At 39.2% G+C, this 12113-nt stretch overlaps 1 protein-coding gene across 5 annotated transcripts in view; it reads right to left on the reverse strand.

Moving 5' to 3' along the window:
- KCNMA1 (potassium calcium-activated channel subfamily M alpha 1) overlaps positions 1-12113 on the reverse strand; it is a 907067-nt gene that overhangs the window by 604253 nt on the left and 290701 nt on the right. The window lies entirely within an intron of this gene.

The following is a 12113-nucleotide window of genomic DNA, read 5'->3' on the forward strand; positions in this document are numbered from 1 at the left end:
CTAAGATATGGTCCTTTGACCTCAAGAATCTTACAGGGTGGTCATGGAGATAGGGTACAAATATTGATCTGATTCTAGGCTGAATTTTTCCCCTCAAATCTGGCCTGGGTAAAAACAAACAAACAACAATACACTGTGTAACCAATCATCACTGTTAGCACTTGGACAGATGGTGTTCAGAACCATGGCCAGGGGTTGTGGCAAAGCTGAGAATGACTAGCTGTCAGCACTGTGGTATTGGATAGCAACAGAGCTCTTTCTGAGATAGATTGCTGTCCACACAATGCCTCAAAGGGCCTACTGCAATGGTGGGGAGGCAGATATTTTAGGAAGAGGAAAGGTAGTTTCTGGCTCTGGTCAATTTAAATAGGGAGACTGGTCTTTGTACATTTATGTGACCTGGAATGCCCACAAAGCAGAGTAAGACTAAGACATGGGGAAAGGCAGTATCTGGATATCCCAAGGAGAAAGTTCTCTGACATGAGAATATCTTTGTGTGCCTGCCTCAGTGTACTACTAATCAAGAAGGTAATTGGGGGAAAGTATATACCTAACTAGGTGCCTAGTGTCTTATGATAACATTTGCAACTAGCTTCATGTAGCAAGGGTCAATGTTCCAATAAAGGTGAAGTCTGTGAAAAAAAGGCATTTCAAAGACAGTTTTCACTGCATATCTGTTAAGATATTTGACTTGAGGCTTTACCTCATCACCCTAAGAGTGTGTTGTTGGGTTCCAAGGATAACGACAATAAAAATGAATTAAATTATTTATTTTAAAGACCCATAAAATTAGTTCCCAGTAAATATATTGTCTAATACAAAAAAATGTGTAATTATTTGCGTGTTCAAATTCTTTACCTTTAAAAAATGTCATTTGGGGGAATGGATTCTACTAAGCAGGAGTGTATAAGGTACAATCAATAATATAAGAATAAAATGGAAAAGAACACAAGATATTATATGTCAAATGAATGATAGAGAGAAATTCACCCTCTTCATTAAGCCTTCCCTGATTCACCTAGCCTTTTCTTAACCATTCCTTTCTAATCAACATCTCATTCAACATAACTTAAACTCTTTCTTAGCCCCAGTAGTGTAGAGCACTTCATTCCTCTATCCTGGTGGATATAATAGAGTGCACCTATATATAGATATAGATATAGATATAGATATAGATATAGATATAGATATATCACAGATGGTTCAACAGTTTTTATAGGATTAGAAAACAACAAAATGCACTGACACCATCCTGAGCATGATTTGACCTCCATTGAAAGATTCAGAAGTTATTTTAGCATTTTGCCATACCTTGAGGTCATACATATAAATATAATTTATCACCAAATTATGGAGGCAGAGTACCATTTAAAATGAAATCTAGTTAATAGTGCATTGAACAACAGAGACTTTACTGTAGTTCCTTATAAGTGTTATGGGGAATAGTCCACCATATAGTTTAGAGGCACTATAAGGTAAATAGCTAGAGTACTAGACCTGAAATCAAGAAGCTGTTGTTCAGTCATGTCCATCTCTTCATGACCCTGTGGATTATAAGGCCATAGGGTTTTCTTAGAAAAAATAATGGAGTGGTCTGCCATTTCCTTCTCCAGTGGATTAAGGCAAACAGAGGTTAAGTGACTTGCCCAAGGTCACACAGCTAGTAAGTGTCTGAGATCAAATTTGAACTCAAGTCTTCCTGACTCCAGGCCCAGTGCCCTACTCTAGCTCAGTCAAGAAGAATCAAGAAGACCAGAGTTCAAATCCTACCCCTGATACTCTCTGGGTGACCCTGGGCAAGTCATTTGACCTCTCTGAGCCGCAGTGTTTTCATTTATGAGATGGAGATGATAATACCTGCCCTACCAAATTTACATGATTTGGGGGAGGAAAGGACTTTACAAACTTTGAACTCTCTATAAAAAAACAGAATTTCAAAGATGGAAAGACACAAAGATCACCTAGCCCAATCACATCATTTGACAAGTAAAAAAACTGATGGAATATGATACAGTGGGAAAAATCATTGGCTCTAGACTCAAAGGACCTGGGTTCAAACATTGCCTCTGATGTTTATTACTGAATGCCATTGGGCAGGCCACTTCAGCTCTCTAGTACTCCATTACCTCATCTATAAAATGAAGAAGTTGGACTAACTGGCCTCTGAGACCTCTTCCAGCTGTAGCGCTAGGATCCTATAATGCCTGGAGAGGAGCAGTAACTCTCTCAAGTCCACACAGATAATAAATAGCACAGACAGGACTCAACCCAAGTTCCCTTCAAAAGTAAGGAAAGAGTATTTGTTTCCATGGCAGTTGTCACTCTGTATGATGCCTTCCTTGGACTGTCAGCTCTAGAATGTCAGGTACAGAGTCTCATATTTCCTTAGTAACTCATTCAGACACTTGTTGAGGGTTTGCTCTGTGCCAGGCACTATGTGCCACCTGCCTATGATACTCTGTGTTGGGGGATCCAATCTCTCATACCATTGAGGTCTCTTCTAAATACACTAAGACAACCTCATAAGACACTGTGGTGGCAACTGAGCAGGAATAAGAGTCATGGGGAAAACTGCCCTGGCTATGACTGGACATTCTGGTTCATAAGATCATAGGGCTCAGAGTTACAACAGAGCTTGGAGACCATCTCATCCAACCTCTCATGCACCTTTATGCGTCTACAGCCAAGAGCTAATCTCAGCCAGCCTGGGATCACTTTGTAAAGCCAAAAGTCACAAGGCTCTGCATCAGATGTTTCCCCAAGGTCCAAATATTTAACAACCACTGTGCTCCCCTCATACATCAGTTTGATAATCTTATCCCCCCTCCCAAAAAAAAAAGCTGTTGGGGTTTCTTTTCTGGCCTGCTTCATTTCTCATAAACATGTCAAGACCATTTATGACTCATGACTCAAAGCTCTCTAAACATTTACAAATTTGTCCCTCTGAATACATCCTTCAGGACTTGATTAAGTGTTTGTGTCAGAACAGCCAGACAAGGATGCCCTGGCATGCTTGGACTTTTTTTCCCCAGATAAGCTTCAAGCAATTCCAAGAAGTTCAGCCAGTCCCTTCAACTCCTCAATCCCCATAGATGCAGCACAGTGGGGAGGAGAGAGGGGGCACTAAAAACTCCTTTGAGTCTGGATTTACCTAACCATTCTCTTTGGATATGTGCATAGGAGAAATAATAAAGAACCAAATCCTTCAGTAAAATCTTTCAAGTCCCATCTGAAGGAGAGAGAAAAGGTATGGAAATGGTGCCATCCAAAACACTGAGTTTCATATGAGGAAGCTAGGGAGATTTTATAAAGAGCAGTAGCATTAAGAATAGAGCATATAACAAACTGCACTCCAGCCTGATTTCCAGAGAAGAGGTAGAAACAGCAATTGTTTCTTCTTGTTGTTTGTCCTTCATTCTCGAAGAGGACCAATGACAACAGGAGTGTGATGTCTTGTTTGGATTTAAATGAGGAAGAGTTGTGCAAAGTCATCAGCCTCACTCTTCCTTCCAGAGTCATCTGAGTCCAGTGGCAAGGCATACATCAAGATAACTGGCAATGGCCCAAAGAAAGGGTATTAGATTTGGGTCAGATTATCTCGTTCTAGCTACCGTGTGACATGAGAAAAGTCATTTAACTTCTCTGGGCTTTATTTGTAAAAACAGGGGTTATACTGAATGGCCCCTAAAACCCCTTACAGTTTTAATTCCATGACCTGTGAGGTCTCTTCAAGCTCTCAATCTATCATCCTTTGACTCTATGACTTCCCCAGAGAACTCTACCAAGCAGCAACTTCTCCTGGGGGCAGCTTCTCTGTAGTTTAGGAGCTGGATACAGAACTCACATCAATGGCCTGAAACAATAGGTGAACTCTGGATTCTCTAATGAACATGTATTTATTGAGTGCTTACAATATCCCTACCCTGAAGTAGCTTATAATCCCATATGGGAGATATGACTTAAGAAATAATGAGCAAACAATATAACTGAAAGCGAAAATGTTTGACCACATCAGCCTCTCTTCAAATCTGAGTGCCGCCATATCCATAAAGAGTTGAATCAAGGAAAAAAAGACACTTGATAGTGCTAAGCACTTTGCTGTCCTCTATATACAAGAGCCATAATCCCGGTCCTTAAATCAGGCATCAGGATTTCATCGGAACAGAGGAATCACCTGGGGAAGTTTGGGCCACTGCTTCAGTTCCACCAACAGTCTCACTTCAGAGCCTATAGTGTTTACATCACTATTCCCCCAGGTCTCATTATCTGGGGTGGATTATTATAGGAAACAAGATGGGGAAGTCTTTAATGTGAGTACTTTATTCCTGTGAGTTACTGGTGACCTTATAAGGCTCAAATGGAAATAAATAATGCATTCTGGGCCAGAACATTGTATACTTTATCTCTGTGACTGGGTGTATGACAAATAGTCATTAAGAAAACACTGTCAGGTCTGCTGGGCAGGGTGAGAGTAGGAGTGTTATGTGACCAACCTCGGGTACCGGCAGCTTTGAACTTCAAAAAGTCAATGATCAACAGAAGAAAATAAATCAAGGCCCATATAAGCAAAATACAATCTTAGATCTTTTTAGAGAGAATAATGGAGTGTTGTGCTTTTAAAAGTTGGGCCATAAATCATGAAATTCTATTTAATAAACAGTCAAAAAAGTAAATATATACCAGCTTATTGTAGCTACTTGAAAGAGAATTATGATTATCAATATTATTGTTTTTATTATAACTAGAATGTATATAGTACTTTAAGGTTCACAAAGTACCTTACAAATATTATCACATTTGATCCTCACAACAACCCCGGGAAGTAAGTATTATAATTACCCCATTTTATGGATGAGGAAACTGAGGCAAACAGTGGTTAGGTGACTTGCCCAGGGTCACACAGCTAATGAGAATCTCAGACCAGAGTTGAACTCATGTCTTCCTGACTCCAGGTCTCTAGCTCTCTATCTACTGTGCCACCTAGCTGCCTCTAAAAAAACAGAGAGGTAGCTATTGTTGAGACCTGTATCTGAGGGTTTTTTCTCACAGTGGCTCCACATTCTCTGAGGGCATGAGCATGCTATAGCCAACTCACACGGGCTTGTGTGAGTCAGTTGTTAAATTTTCGTTGTGAGCATTTATACCTTGACAATTGACAATTTCCAAGGAAATTGACTTTTATTCCTTTTTTTTAAATTAACTAATAATGTGCTATGACTGAAGAAAGAAAGCCCCCCCACACACAAAAAAATGAAAACAAATAAAAATTTTAAAAAACAAAAAAAGAAATAAAAGAAAAAAAGAAAGAAAGCCTCCTGGGGAAACCCAGAAGATTCTCAGGCATGGGTTTGAAAAGTCAGTCCCACACAGATGTTCAAATCTCTCTTTTTTCCATAAAAAGCCTCCCCTGCCCCAACAAAAACCAACTGAGAACTTGTGTAATTCATCAAGAAAAGATGATACTTGGCCATCATCAGCAAACAAACCAGGATTTGATTTAACATTTTGTTGATTGTCTAGACTCAAGAAAGTGACGGAGAAATTGTTAAAGATGAATATTAAACTTTAAAGTGTGTCATGCATACTTTTTTAAAGAAAGATGGTTGTCAAACATTTACTAGCAGACCACTGCCTGAGGGCCAGTGTAGGCCACCCACTGTATACTTGTGATACCTCCTGGAACAGTAGAAAATGTCCTAGATAAATACTAAAATGGACTAGTAAGAGCTGGAGCTGATGGGGAGCTACTGGAACTTCACGCTTCAAGGAAAAGGGTGTGGCCTTGACTGGCTCTGTCTGGTCCAAAAGTGATCACCTACAGTGAACATGGCGGTTTGTAGATAGATCACACTGCTAGAAAGAACATGGTGCAGTGGAAAGACGATTAGATCCAGAACTCAAAGACCTGGGTTCAAACCCCACATTGGCTATTTATGTGACCTTGGGCAAGTTATTTAACCTCCTTGGGTCTCAGTTTTCTCATTTGTGAAATAAGAGGATTGAATTCAATGGCCTCTGAAGTCTCTTTACACGTTAGATCTAGGATCCTATGATTTTTAGTAGGTTACCCAATTCAACCTGAAGAAGGAGAAAACCAAGACAGTCAAGTAACTTGTCCAAAGACACACAATCCATTTCTTTTTTTTTTTTAATTTTTAGGCAATTGGGGTTAAGTGACTTGACCAGGGTCACACAGCTAGTAAGTGTCAAGTGTTTGGTCTGAGGACAGATTTGAGCTCAAGTCCTCCTGACTTCAGGGTTGGTGCTCTATCCACTGCACCACTTAGCTGCCCCACACAATCCATTTATTTCTTCAGGAATCAATTGGAGACCCCAGATGATTCACCATACAATGATCATGGCAGTATACCATGCCACATCACAACTTGAAACTTCCCTAAGAATAACTTCATGTCCCACTTCCTCTCCTAAGTTTAGGCTTTCTTCTCAGGTGAAGAATTTGCCTTAAGACAGGAGGAAGGGGAAGGGAAAGAGCATTTATATAGCAGCTACTATGTGCCAGGCATTGCGCTAAGTACTTTACCAATATTATCTCATTAGAGGTGTATGTTGTTATTATCCCCATTTCACAATTGAGAAAACTGAGGCAGACAGAATTTAAATGACAAAATTTAAATGACACAGCTACTGAGGCTAGATTTAAACTCAGGTCTTCCTGACTCCTGGCTTAGTGTTCTACTCACTGTGCCACCTTGCTGTTTAAATAAGGATTTTAACTTTGAGTCATGGACTGCATTGGCAGTCTGGTGAAACTTATCGATTCCTGCTCAAAAAAATGTTTTTTTTAAATAATTAAAGGAAAAGCTAAAATTTCACTTAGAGGCTAGTGAAAATAAGGATGTAATTTTTCCCTCACATTCACAGACCCACTAAAATTTATCCAATTAATTGTTGTTGAGTCATTTTCACTCATGTCCAACTCTTCTCAACCTCATTTGGGGTCTTCTTGGCAGAGATACTGGAGTGAGTTGCCATTTCCTTCTCCAGCTCATTTTACATATGAGCAAACTGAGGAAAACAAGGTTAATTAAGTTGCCCAGTATCACACAGCTAGTAAGTATCTGAGGCTGGATTTGAACTCAGGGAGATGAGTCTTCTCCACTCCAGGCCCAGCACTCTGTCCACTGAGCCACCTGGTTGCCCAAAATTATCCATAGACTCAGGTTAAGATCTATCTTCATTTTCTTCCCCATCCTCTGGCCCCTTCCCTATCTTCCTGTAAGCCTGTTCAGGCCTTCTGTCTTAGCACAAATCTTCATCCATACAGTGGAAATGATCAATGGTGCTATAGTTGAGAAGTAGGGGTTGTTTCATTCTTTGTATCTACATCCCTAGCATCTAACAGTGCCTGGCACATAGTAGGTGTTTTTAATACTTGTTGATTGATTGATTCTTCTGGTCTGAAAGGGTAGAGTGAGAGAGTAGTTTGTGTTTTTCTTTCTGGTTTCAAAGAATTTTATGGCTTCACATATTACTTGAGGGAGGAAAAGCTGCTTGATATTAAAAGTGTCTTCTCATCCCTTCTACTTTGAAACAAACATCTCCAGAATTTTGACAAGTTCTCCGGATGTCAGCTTGATTGGCTTTGATGTGCAATGATGTCAAATGGTATTTTTTCAGTGCATTTTCTGTGTTTTTTCCAAACTTGGCAATGGAGAACAATCTGGCTGCTCACTGTTTAGCCATTTTTTATAACAAAAGGATTAACTCATGCTTACGGGAATTACCCATCTTCTGTGAGTCTTAACATTTTTTTTTTACTGTCACCCAGTCAATAAGTCCTAGTTTGACCTAGAAGGAAATTAGAGATCATCATTATCCTAGATTTTGTTTATGTTATTGTTACTTTCCAAACAAGGGAGGAGAAAAATGTTCTTATTTAAAATTAACAGCACATAGCTTCATTCTCTTCCTTAATAAAGTGAAACGGACACCTCTTGGACTTAGTAGGAAGATATGAGCCCAAACCTCCCTCAAACCCTTACTGGATATGCATCCTTGGCCAACTCATTTAACCTCTCTGAGCTTCCTTTTCTTTCATCTGTAAAATGGGAATAAAAGGGTTGTTGTGAGGATCAGATAAGACAGTTTGTAAAACTTATTAGAGCCATATACAAATGCAAGAGACAATTACCATGGCCACCAAAAGTCCCTACCCTAGAATATACTATAATGGAAAGACCTTAGGTTAATAGGTTAGTTTAGTAGTCTAGAATCCAGAGTTCTAGTCCTGCTTAGATCCAGTTCTGGGAGGAACTTTAAAAATCATGTAGTATACTCTTCATTTTCCTCTTCTTTTTTTTTAATGAGTTCTATTGTTTCTTTTTATTTTTACATCACGATCAATTCAGGATATAACCTCATGCACCAGTGGTCCCACCTCAACCCCAACAGAGTGTTCTTTTTTTTAAGAAGTAAAAAGAACAGTTAAGCAAAACCAGCCAGCACTACGACCATGTCTGGTAGCATATGAAACATCTCCAATACAGAGTCAGTTTCTCACCTCTCTCCCACAGGTGCATTACTTCAGTGGTGTCAAACATGCAATGCATGCAGCCAGCAACACTGAGCCAAAATTAAAATATGATTGGGAAATATTTAGCAAAATAAATAACAAAACCATAAAATATAGATAATATTACATTTTCAAACTGTCACTATGCAGCCCACAGGAATCCTTATGCACAGATTAGTGGCCCCTATAACTATCTGAGTTTGACACCACTGCATTACATCATTTTCCAAGACTGATCATTACAGTCTCACAGAGTTTAGATTACTTTTAGTGTTTCATTCATTTATGTTGTACTCGTGTATTTTTCTCCTGGTTTTGCTTACTTCACTCTGCATCAGCTCGTATATGACTTCCTCCATATAAGGACTTCTCTAGGTGGTACAGTGGATAGAGCACTGGCCTTGGAATCAGGAAGACTCATTTTCATGAGTTCAAATCTGGCCACAAATACTTACCAGCTATGTTAGCCTAGATAAATCTCTTAACCCTGTCTGCCTTAGTTCCTCATCTGTAAAATGAGCTGGAGAAGGAAATAGCAAACCACTCTATTTTCTTTGTCAAGAAAACCTCAAATGGGGTCATGAAGAATTGGATATGACTGAACAACAATTGAATTCCTCAGAATTGTTGTTTCTCATGGGAGAATAACATTCCATGATATCTATATACCACAATCTGTTCAACAATTCTCCTTTAATGGGCATCCATTCTGTTTCCAGTTTTATAATCACACAAAAAAATGTTGCTATGGATATTTAACCCCAGGAAACTGAGGCACAGGATTCTCATGGCACTCAATCAAGGTCACCCACTTAGTAAGTGAGCAGAACTGAGATTCAGCTCCAGATTCTCCCAAATTGATGACTTTTCTCACTGCTCTATGTTAGTTCCCTCTCTCTTTTCTCCCTAACTCTTTAGGCAAGCCACTTAAGCTTCTTAGACTCAGTTTCTTCATCTGATAAGGGGTATAATAATGCTCTACATACTTCAAAAGTTTGCTGTTAGGATCAAATGAGATCATGTATATGGGAAGAACTTATGGGGTACACATAGCATTATCATTCAAATGTGAGGAGCTATTATCATTGTAAATGAAATTGACTGTTCAGAAAAGTTCCCATGTAATTCAAGGTAATATTAATTGTGACTATTGGTAGTATTTATATAATACTATAAATGACAGTTTTCCTCCCTGATCTCCTTGGATTGAAGTTAAAAGCCTCATTACCCTGCCCCTCTGCTTACAATTGTTTACACTGTTAATCACAAACACCACGATGGCATATTGATGACAGACATTCTCAGTAATTGTCCAGTCAGAAGCTACTGTTGAGCAAACATAGACATATCATTTCCTTTGATATTCTGGGAACAAAAGAGGTTTCTCTAGCACAGTAAGAGGCAGATTTTTCTAGATTAATTCTGATTATGAAGATATACTAGAGATAAAGCTTGGGACATAAGGTTTAAAATGAGGAGCCCCTTTTTTTCTATCTAGAGCCACAAGCCCATGGGGAAAAACTAATGCAAGACTAAATAAATAAAAAGCAACTGTTTAAAGACAGATTGTTCTATCATTACTTAAAAGAAATAACAGGCTAGCCAATAATCACAATAATCCATTAATAGAGAACTTTGAAATGTAGCATGACCAGCAGAATAGTTATGTGAACATAATGGAATATTATTGTGCTGTAAGAAATGATCAAAGGAATGTTTCTTCCCAAAGACATTTCCCACCCAGTCTCTACAGCTGCTGGGACTGACATTCCTGAAATTTATGGCTTCTATTTTAATAATTTCCCTCCTCTTCTTCATCTATATATCTTACTGATGACTCACTGCTCCCCGATTTGCCCCTTTCAGGTGGATAAACCACTAACATCTCTATCTGGTGCTTTACTGTAGCATGAATGCAATCCTGGGTTTTCTAAGGCTAGTTCTGGCAAGTCCTTCCAACCTGAATCCTAATACATTCATCAAAGCAGGGCAATTAATCTTTATGGCAAGAAGGCAGCTTCTATTGCCAAGAGCCCTGATGAGGGCATTAGCTCCTCTCTCCCTCTTAGCTTGCAGAGTTAGCCCAGGCTTCTGGACTGGTGATCCTAAACTGGTCCTCCTACTAGAGAGTTTATTGTACGACAGAGGAAGGAGCAAGAGAGCCAGGTGAGACCTCTGTGGCAGAGCTTGGTTACCAGAGTGGCTTTCTCTGTGCATTTGTGTTTCTCTAAGTTGTATGTATCCTTTGGGAGACAGGGTATGGGAGAGGAGAGAGGAGAGGGAGAGGAGAGCTACCAAAAGTGATGAGGCATCACATATGTATGTAACATGATGATATTGTAACACAAAGTCAGCAAAAATGAAGTATTAACAATACCTTCTTATCCTCTCACCATTTTGGAGGACATGCCCAAGCCAAAGGTCAAAATATCCTGAAATGAGAATTGCTTCAAGAATAGGTCCAGCGACAGGCTTTCAGTCTATCATCCAAGGACCAATCTATAATACCGAGAAGTTTATCAATAGCCAGGGGGCAATAGGTGACGGATTTTCAGTTACAATAACTCACAAAGATGATCTACTAAGAGTTGGGGTTTCATAACCTGGGGTCCGTGAACCTTTTTTTAAAAACACATTTTGATAACTATATTTTGATGTAATCAATTTCCTTTGTAATCCTGTGTTTCATTTTATGCATTGAAAAACATTCTGAGGAGTCTATAGTCTTTATCAGACTGCCAGAGCTCTTTCTTGACATAAAAAGGTTAAGAATCTCAAGACCAAGACATGACATTGTCAATATGAGGGAAACCCCAAACTAATAGAATCATGGATCTTTGAAATTCTTTAACTATACCCCTTCCTCCCACCATCTATAGTCTATTACCTCCCACTGATACCCAATATTCTACTTTCACCCGTATCATCAATAAATCAGTCAGTATTTATCAAACACCTGATGTGTGTCAAGTATCATGCTAGATGCAGGGAATTCAAAAACAAAGAATGAAACAATCCCTACTCTCAAGGAATTTAAATTCTAATGCCAGACTTCAGCCTCCCATAAAAAGCACCAAACTTATAGCTTTCCTCATAATTTTGCTCATGTTATACTCCTCACATGAAATTCCTTCCATTCTCCCTTTACCCTACTCAAACCTTTTCTATTTATTCTTCAAGTCCCAGACCAAGGCTAACTACCTCCATGATGTATTCCCTGGCTATTCCAGCCCTTGTGAATATTATTCTCTCCTGAATCCACAGAATCATGACATTTCAGAGTTGGAAGGGACCTCAGTGACCATTTCAACCAACCCACACCAGACATACTCAACAAATAGCCATCAAGCTTTTGCCAGAAGTTCATCGATGAGAGAGAATCACTACTTCCAGAGACAGCCCACTCCATTTTGAGAGAGCTATCCTGGTCAAGAATCATATTTTTAAATCAAGGCCATGTTTGTTTTTTGTGCAGCCTTCACCTATTATTCCTTGTTCTGTTCTTTGTAGCCAAGCAGAACAAATCTAATCCCTCTTCCATGTGGTGGTTATTCACTTATGTGAAGATACTGATCGT

This window comes from Vombatus ursinus, unplaced genomic scaffold (genome assembly GCF_900497805.2).
Source record: "Vombatus ursinus unplaced genomic scaffold, bare-nosed wombat genome assembly UNPS02000749.1, whole genome shotgun sequence".
NCBI classification, from domain to species: Eukaryota; Metazoa; Chordata; class Mammalia; order Diprotodontia; family Vombatidae; genus Vombatus; species Vombatus ursinus.